The 8,726-nt window shown below is 34.5% G+C and overlaps 1 pseudogene; it reads right to left on the bottom strand.

The window, feature by feature from the left end:
- Positions 1-539: 539 nt before the first annotated feature.
- LOC143618165 (mitogen-activated protein kinase kinase kinase 20 pseudogene) lies at positions 540-1,671 on the bottom strand (annotated as a pseudogene).
- Positions 1,672-8,726: the final 7,055 nt, after the last annotated feature.

The raw sequence follows: 8,726 nt of genomic DNA, 5'->3' as shown, positions 1-8,726 counted from the left end.
AGTAACCCAATGCTAAAAGGCAACCATGTACGCCCACGATCACAGACAACGCTAGTTAGTCCAAACCCACCATTTCTTGTTCTCAGGAAAACCCGTCTCTTGATGACTCACTGCGGTAATATCCAGTTGAAATCTAATTCAAACTTGCAGTCTGTAGCCAAGTCTTCACTTCCCTTCAATGTTGGCTGAGCTCAAGCTCATTGGCTAGGATTTTCCTAATTAAAACTGGTTTCTTTTTTGGTTACATAATTTCACTTATCACATGCATATTGGCAAGTGGCAAAGAATATGAATCTAACATGTAAATTCAAAGCATTTGGGGTGAATATTTGATATAAGTTTAGCTTATAACTTCATTAGTATGAGACCGATGATATCACGTGATACCCGACACAGTTAACCAAAAGAAACATACCCGTTACCAGAACCATACAAAACATCTTAAATATTAATAGCGAATGATGAAATTTACTATAAACCCAATAATAATATATTGTGACAGAAGTCATATTTTGACAGTGATGTGTATGTACCATCTTCCACATATCTATCTGTATTTACAATTTGATGATGGAAAAAAAATATCCACCTTTTAAATCAATAAAAGAATCCGTGTCAAAATTTAAAAAACAAATTAACTCTTGAATCTATCTCCGCCACGTCATCTTACTTTCACCCAACAGTTTGAATCAGACCAATTGGGTTCCTTAGCTGTCAGCAACTGCCCTAACCTCGTCGCCGGCGGCAACCCAGATCGGAATCCAACATCTTTTCCGAGAGATTCCGGCAACAACACTGACAAAGATGCCTCTGATTCCCAATCAGGGAAATCAAATGGATCTCTCGGAGAGATTTGATTCTCCGCGTCTTCACATAAAACACTATTCATAACAAACGGATGCTGTAACAGCATCTCAGCCGTCCATCTCTCCCTCGGATTTTTCAAAAAACATTTTTCCAAAAAATCCTTTCCCTCATCCGACAACTTCCCAGCCATTTCCGATTTTCATCAAAAGCGCGCCAATTTCCGAACACTTCCAAACCGGTTCGCCGGTGATCATCTCCGACACCAAGCACCCGACCGCCCATATATCCGACGCCGACTCTTGTTCGCCGCCGGTGACAGTCTCCGGCGCTATGTACATCGGCGTACCCCTAATCTCACCCTTGGTCAACTCCCCCGTTGACCTTTTCGCCAACCCGAAATCCGCAATCTTAACGACGTCGTTTCCGTTATCCGAGAATAATAATATGTTCTGAAGCTTAATATCACAGTGCATAAACCCTTTCCCGTGAATAAACTGAAGCCCGTTTAAAACAGACTTCGTGTACCGCCGGACTTCATTTTCCGGCAACTTCACTCTTTCCGATAATGCCCCGCCGGAGGCGTACTCTAACGCAACATTATATAATTTAACGCCGTTTTCGACTGTAACTGAGTCTCCGTAGCATTTGATAATATCTGGGCAATCCTTTAGCTCTTCCAATATTATTCGCTCGCTCTTTAATGACTCGCAATGCGACACGCCACAAGATTTCAACGCTAATACTTTTGGAGAGTCCGAATTTACGGGTTTTGCTAAACTAACAGCTGCAAAGCTTCCGTGACCGATTGTTTTACCTCTAATCCACTCCATATCATGAAATCTAAGGTTTTGGTTTTTGAATTTGTGTTTGTGTTTGTTGAAGACAGGAGATGTGATGTTGGTTTATATATATGTGTAGGTGAATTGGAATTGGAATTGGAATTGGAATTGGAATTGTGTAGATAAATAAATGGAAAATAATATTATAAATTTTGATGGCAAATATTGGGAGCACGTGACAAGTAAGGATATCGTAAAATATGAAAAGGATCTGTAATGAAGATTGAAACTTGGCAAATTGGCCCATAGGCCACAGGGGAGAAGAAGATAAGAATTATTAAACACTTTTATTTTATGTCAAAATTTATTAAAAGATCTAAGAGTAATAAGTGTGATTTTTGTGACAAAATAAATAGGTATTTCTTTCTAAGGACATCTATGATATCTTTTTATCATTTTTCAATAAGTACACCTAACGTCGTCAAATGTATACGTTGTAAGATGCGAATCTTATATACTTAGGTTAGGCGTCAGGGAATTGGAAGAGCGGGGGTGGGAGGTGGAATACATTATTTATCATTTGCATGTCATGTTAAACACAAAAATAAGACATTTCGTTTTGTAAATATTGGGAGCATGTGTAATTTATGTTAAGTTTTAAAATGACTATTTGCACTTCTATTAAGAAGGAAAAAAGATAGAATTACCAAAGTACCCTGCCGATCTCCTTCTTCTATAGTAAATATGTAATGCATTTCGACTATTTGGACACCATTGATTTGTCCTTAATAAATGAAACAAAACCCTCCTTCAATCGTCTATGCCTCGTAGTCGCATTCTCATGACTTCAGGGCTAACACAAAAAAATCCCATCACCAAACCCACATAATTTTTTAGCGAATTTTCTCGTTTTCAACCTTCATGATGCATGTGCCAATAAAATCCCAAACAAAAGATGCGACTACTCATCTTTACAAATCACAATTGGATACACAAGATGGGGAACATTACTCCCCAACCTATCTAATTGTTATAAGTTTGCAGACATATATTGATAGGGTGGTTGTCAGGTTTGCTCGGAGTTGGGATGTGTTGGCAAGTGTGAGTGAGGGTGGACATGTTTTATCTGAAATTCTAAACCAATTTTATCAATATTAGTTCTCTGAAAAAAGTGAGGATATGCAAGTAAAACGGGTTCATGAAAATGGGACAAACACGTAAGTTAAACATGTCGAACAGGCTGGCCTAAACGTTAATTACTTCGCAAATTTGTTCTCTTTACATGTATAATCATCAAATATGAATCGTTTGAACTCAAATGTACCCATTGAATATGATTTTCATTTTTGGCCTAAAAGTTTTAACTTTTAAGGATGAGCTTAGTATATTGATTCTTTCTTTCAACTATATTCAAGAACGAATTGATAATCAAATACACAAACAAACACCCAATTTAGGATGAATTCTCGTATTATTATATTATCAAGAAAGTAGCTAGCTCAAAACTCGATTTCAATAATCCGTTATACAATAACGCTATTCACGGTTATGTATTTATAAGGGTAATACGACTTTGTCAAAAAGTAACACCAAATATAATAAAACTTTGCAACTACAAAAACTCAGTATATATCATTAATAAATGACACAAACTCAAATAGATTTAACCTTATCATATCCACATGACATAACTATTAAAATGAAACTTACCAACATTTATTACTATATAGTTGTTTCAAATTGAACGGCACCTAAATTTTATCTGTATATGGTCACGCCATGTCATCTTGCCCATCTATTTTATATATATATATATATATATATATATATATATATTAATTAACAAACAGAAATTGTGTTTAGCCATAACTTCTCATGCCAGAAAGAAAAATGATACATATGTTTAGGAGAGTCGTTTTATACACAACTAAGTATAAGTAAAGACTTGTGACATATTGGGCAAAATAAATAGAAAATAAGAAACTACTATAATAGAAAAAAAAAAAGATAAAAGAAGAAGGTAGCTTAGAAGAATCGAACGTGGGTAATGAAAAATGTTTTTTGAAGTGAAACACATGCATCTTAACCACCAAGCCAATCTCTAAAATTGTTAAAAATATCAACTATATGATTTTAATATGCATTTCGATATATATACAAGCATTTAAACGTTTTAAACGGAGGCCTTATATTTTAGGAGGCCTCAAGCCTTAGTTTTAGCCGACAAGGCTGTAGGGCCGGCCCTGATATATATATGAAATATAATATGATGCAAGTGCACTATGAAAACAGGGTGTGAAACCGAAACTAAAACCGGAAGAAAAGGATATATAAATACGACGAACGAAGCACGGAATTGTGTGATATGAATGCATCAACCTCGTCGCTTGTCATGTGAATTTCTGTTGGTAATTGTAATGACTTTTTGCATAATAATATATATATAATAGTCGTCACAAAAAGCGAGGAATCTGGTTGATAAATGCCCAAAAGATAGGCGTAATACATGTGCAATTTGCAACCAAATTGCGGTTATGGTCCCACCAACTAGGAACCACACATGCCTACTACACCACTAGCCTTCTCCTTACAAGCTAACATGATTCCCCTCACATCAAATTTAAACAATATTGTCAAGGTGGTTATTTTGTTATGAAATTTTGATTTCTTGTGTAGTTTACTCACCTACCATACTTCAACCCCCATTAATGTTGTTTAAAGTAGTGGCGTGCACAAAACATCATTTACAAGCCAAATTTCACTTGTATGTCATTAAAACGCATGTATTCGGTGGCGGTTACTACATAAATTGAAAACATATGTTAAATCAACTCGAAAATTATCCGCTTTACATATATTTGAGTGGAAAGAACAACACGACTCTTGATAATTACGTACCAGAGATACACATAATCACAAAATCAGTTAACATTCGTAGTTGATTCATATGATCAAAGATATAAAGTGGTGATATACAATATACTCAACTTATTAAAGGTGAGGGGACATTTTGTTTGGTGTTTCCGTCTTAGTTTTATGTTTGTAATGTCACATTATAGATAAAGGTAGCGTCCGCATACCATTTAGCGCTCATTTTAATTGTAGAATTTAGCTAGTATAAAATAAGGTTTGTTTAAATTTTTAAACCAACTTTTTATGTGTATAATTTTTAAATCTCCTAAACTGATCAATTTAAGTATGTTTAGACGGTTTTATGTTTTTAATTGTTTATTCACTCAAAAAAAAAAATTAGTACGTTTTCATTTGGATCATAAGTTTCTGTTTCTTTTGTTTGTTTTTTAAATATATTTTTGCCTTTATTTATAAATATTTTAAGGGTATTTCCATTTTGTACGATGCAACATAGAATATGATAGGAATATTGGATAACAAATAACAACCCAACTCCCGAGGACACAACTTGTTCAACTTGCCACTATTTACCCTTTGAATTTTCCTCAATTCAGTTTTCTACTTTTCCATGTTTACTATACTATATAGTATATAAGGCCATACAATTCCTTTTTGGATAGAAACATCAATTTGCACTTAAGAATTAAGATACTACTCGGGATATAAATAAATAAATAAAGAGTAGGTGACCGTTATTGAAACTTGATATTGTGAAAAATAAAATATATTATATTTATTTTGGGAAGAAAGCAAACAATTTCCTCAAATTCATGAACGGAAGTTTAATTAGGAGGGACGGATTTAAAATCTCTTTCTATAAAATGACTCTTTTAGAAATTTTCCAGTCAAAAAAATCCATCAGTCACCATCCACTTCATCCAACGCTTTGTTGGAAGCGCCTACTATAGAGGGTCTAAGATCCCGTCAACAAGTAATCAGCATGCACACATAAACATATCAAATTTCATAAGCATAAGACCATGTGTAAGAAGACATTATATGAGCATTATAGGAGCGAATAAATCCCCACGCCACCTCCGAAGCATTATAGGGCATGATCATTTCTATAATTACGTCCATATGTGTTTTGAAGTGACAATGATTAAAGATGTGTTAAGGGGCATTCATTTCACATGTTTTTGGCTAAAAAGAGTGACGATGATGACTTGACGAAAAATAACCCTTAAAAAGAACATTAACTATTACTCGTGCTCTACGATTAAAGTAAGATGCGATGCGTCTAGAGGTTAAGATTGGAGATTGCGTGTAACCAAAGTCATGTGGGAAAAATGGGATGGTAAAAGATTGGGGCTCATAGCCTCATATTAATACTTGATAGGATGTCATGTAGAAGCTAAGCATGCATGTGCATTTATTGAAAGATACGAGAGACAGCAACACCGATAAGTAGCCATCCAAAATATCAACAACCCTTCACAACTACGCATGTTCCTGGTCTTTATTTTATTATTTATTTACCTTTTGTGTCATTTATAAAATCAATTCTTAACACAAGTTTACTCAACACTATAAGATATGAAACAGAACAACTTTATGAGAAACAATTTTCAATAACCAAATTAAAAAAGGAAAGATAACAATTGCTAAACCTCAAACAAATATATGAAAGATCAAGGTAAACAAGACACAAGTTTTACATGGGTCATCAAGGTAATCTACGTTCATAGGTTGCAACTAGGGTTTTCTTATTAATGCCCAAGTAAATGGACTGCCCCCATTTGCCTTCTAAATGTCAACTAAAATAGGTCCAAAGACTTTCACAAACCTAACAACTGCATCATTGGTTGGACAATGTCAGATGGTGTTCCCAGGTAAGAGTGTAGGACGGGATTAAGATGTTGTCAAAGGACCATGAAGCAAAATGTCTAAAGTGATACTTGGTGTAGACTATATGGCACAAATAGTTACAAGTATATAAAATGACAGTATTTTTTTCTCATGGTCGACACCATAAACAAGATATACAAACAAATATTCTAAATTAGTAGCTTCAATGAATATACATCACAAAACATCCTAAACTCATCATTTAATGAACATGTATCACAAAACACTTGCAAGATAGCAAACTTATGAAAGTAGACCCCAATGGGTGGGTCCGGTTCAAGATTCAAATAAAACCATCACATCATTCGTTTCAAGTCGTGGTTCTACCTGTACATACTTTTAATTTTGTTTTGATTAAGTCGTTTTCAATTTATTTTCTTACCCTACTTAATAAAGTTAATAGTGTGAAGGTTAACAAACAAACTAGTGACCGAGACCATCAATCATTCATGAATCTCTTAAAAATGTACTTAAATATTAAATATTATGTTGTAACGAACAATAATCAGTGATTAGACATTCAATAATCATTATTCCTAGCGTTGTTGAATGTTGTTCATTGAAACCCTGATTAAGGTTGAGTTTGACTCTTCTAGACCTTGGGTAGCCAATAATTTTATATATATATATATATATATATATATATATATATATATATATATATATATTTTAAACATTTGTCATAACATATTTTTGATATTCCTGCTTATTTTTAATATAATAATAACATATCAAAGAGATTTTATGTTGTATGATTATAGATCTACAAAATAAGTGAAAACAAAAGATTGAATAATGAAGACAAAAAAGAAAAAAAATCTGAAAATTGCAAAAAAGGTTGAAAATGCTAAAAACCTCACAAGTCATAAAAGTCGAAGAGGGGAATCAAACTTTCTCTATAGATAAGTCACTTTCAAACATAACAACATAATAAGGTGAAGGCCAGATGAAATACACCATGCATATTTCATTTTTTACTTGAGTTTAATAAATTAAAACGTGTACTTATCTTTTGTCGTTTTCTTTTTTCGCATAATCCATATAAAAGTTCATACGTGTACATTTTTTTTTATCATCCCACATATTTGAAATCATCATAAACAATTACGTTACCCTGATAGTTGTCTTTAGATAAAAGATTTAGGGCATCGTAAACATTTAAACACTCGTTTAACCGCACTCAAGAAACACGAACCCGAACTCAATATTTAGGTACAAATCTTTTATCAATAAAAAAATTCTTTTGTTATAAATGTAAACAGTCAATATTTTAAGGGGTTTAGTGTTAATTAATTAATAATTAGCGCGTAACATGTTATGTAGGAGCCAATTAATATTCACAAGCCATACCATACGCGGTTAATTTGGCGGAATCAAGGAACCAGGCTTGTGATTTGGTTGGCATTTATTTAAGTATTAGCAAGTGTAGGACCCGGTCCACCACCAAATTCAGTTCACATGGACCGTCATGGGTCAAAATCGCACCCAGTGACCCCACATCAACTTGGCCGGCTGGAACCACTAATAACATAAAATTAGATGGCTATGAATCATCCCATGTGATTCACATTCGGAAATTCAGACTGCCTCTCGAGTAATAACTAATAAACATGAAAAACGGAAAATGGTCTTCTTGTACACTAACATAGTCCCCTATCAATATACATATATGGAAATCTTGTTTATTATGTCTACCTAACTTTATATTCATGAATCGGTGCAAACCTATTAGAAAACACACACACATATGTTTAACAATATAGATTTATGTGTAACCAGGTGCTGTTAAACACGCACGTTGCAAGTGGAAAATGATTGGAATTGTCAGGGTGGATTCGATTCGTTATGATAATTCTTGTTGAACTTAACTATTAGTATTAATTTGTTTAAGAATCAAATTTAATTATTATCCTTATTAAATACTTAATTCATGAAGCTCAACCCGAGCAAGTGTGCCTTTGGAATGGAAGAAGGGAAGTTCTTGGGGGTCATCGTCACTAAAGATGGCTTCAGAGCGAACCCTGAAAAGGTCGAAGCCATTATCAAAATGGAATCACCTACTACCATCAAACAGGCTCAGACACTGAATGGACGACTAGTGGCACTTAATCGCTTTTTGGCAAACCACGCGGATAAGTCGTTTCCCTTCGTGTCAACGTTGAGAAACTGTTTAAAGAAAACGCACTTCCGCTGGACACCAGAAGCGGAAGCAGCTTTTCAGGAGATTCGGTCACGCTTGATCGAACTCCCAACACTCACAGCACCAGAAGCGGGAGAGGAGTTAATCCTATACCTTTCCGCAACAGATAGAGCAACCGGGGCAGCCCTGCTAGTAGAGCGAAAAGGCATCCAGATCCCAATCTATTATGTCAGCCGTAT

This window comes from Bidens hawaiensis, unplaced genomic scaffold, assembly GCF_021521415.1.
Source record: "Bidens hawaiensis isolate Kalapana, Puna unplaced genomic scaffold, B.hawaiensis_p1.1 tig00064584_1, whole genome shotgun sequence".
Taxonomy (NCBI): domain Eukaryota; kingdom Viridiplantae; phylum Streptophyta; class Magnoliopsida; order Asterales; family Asteraceae; genus Bidens; species Bidens hawaiensis.
This window is presented reverse-complemented; position numbering and strand designations above follow the sequence as displayed.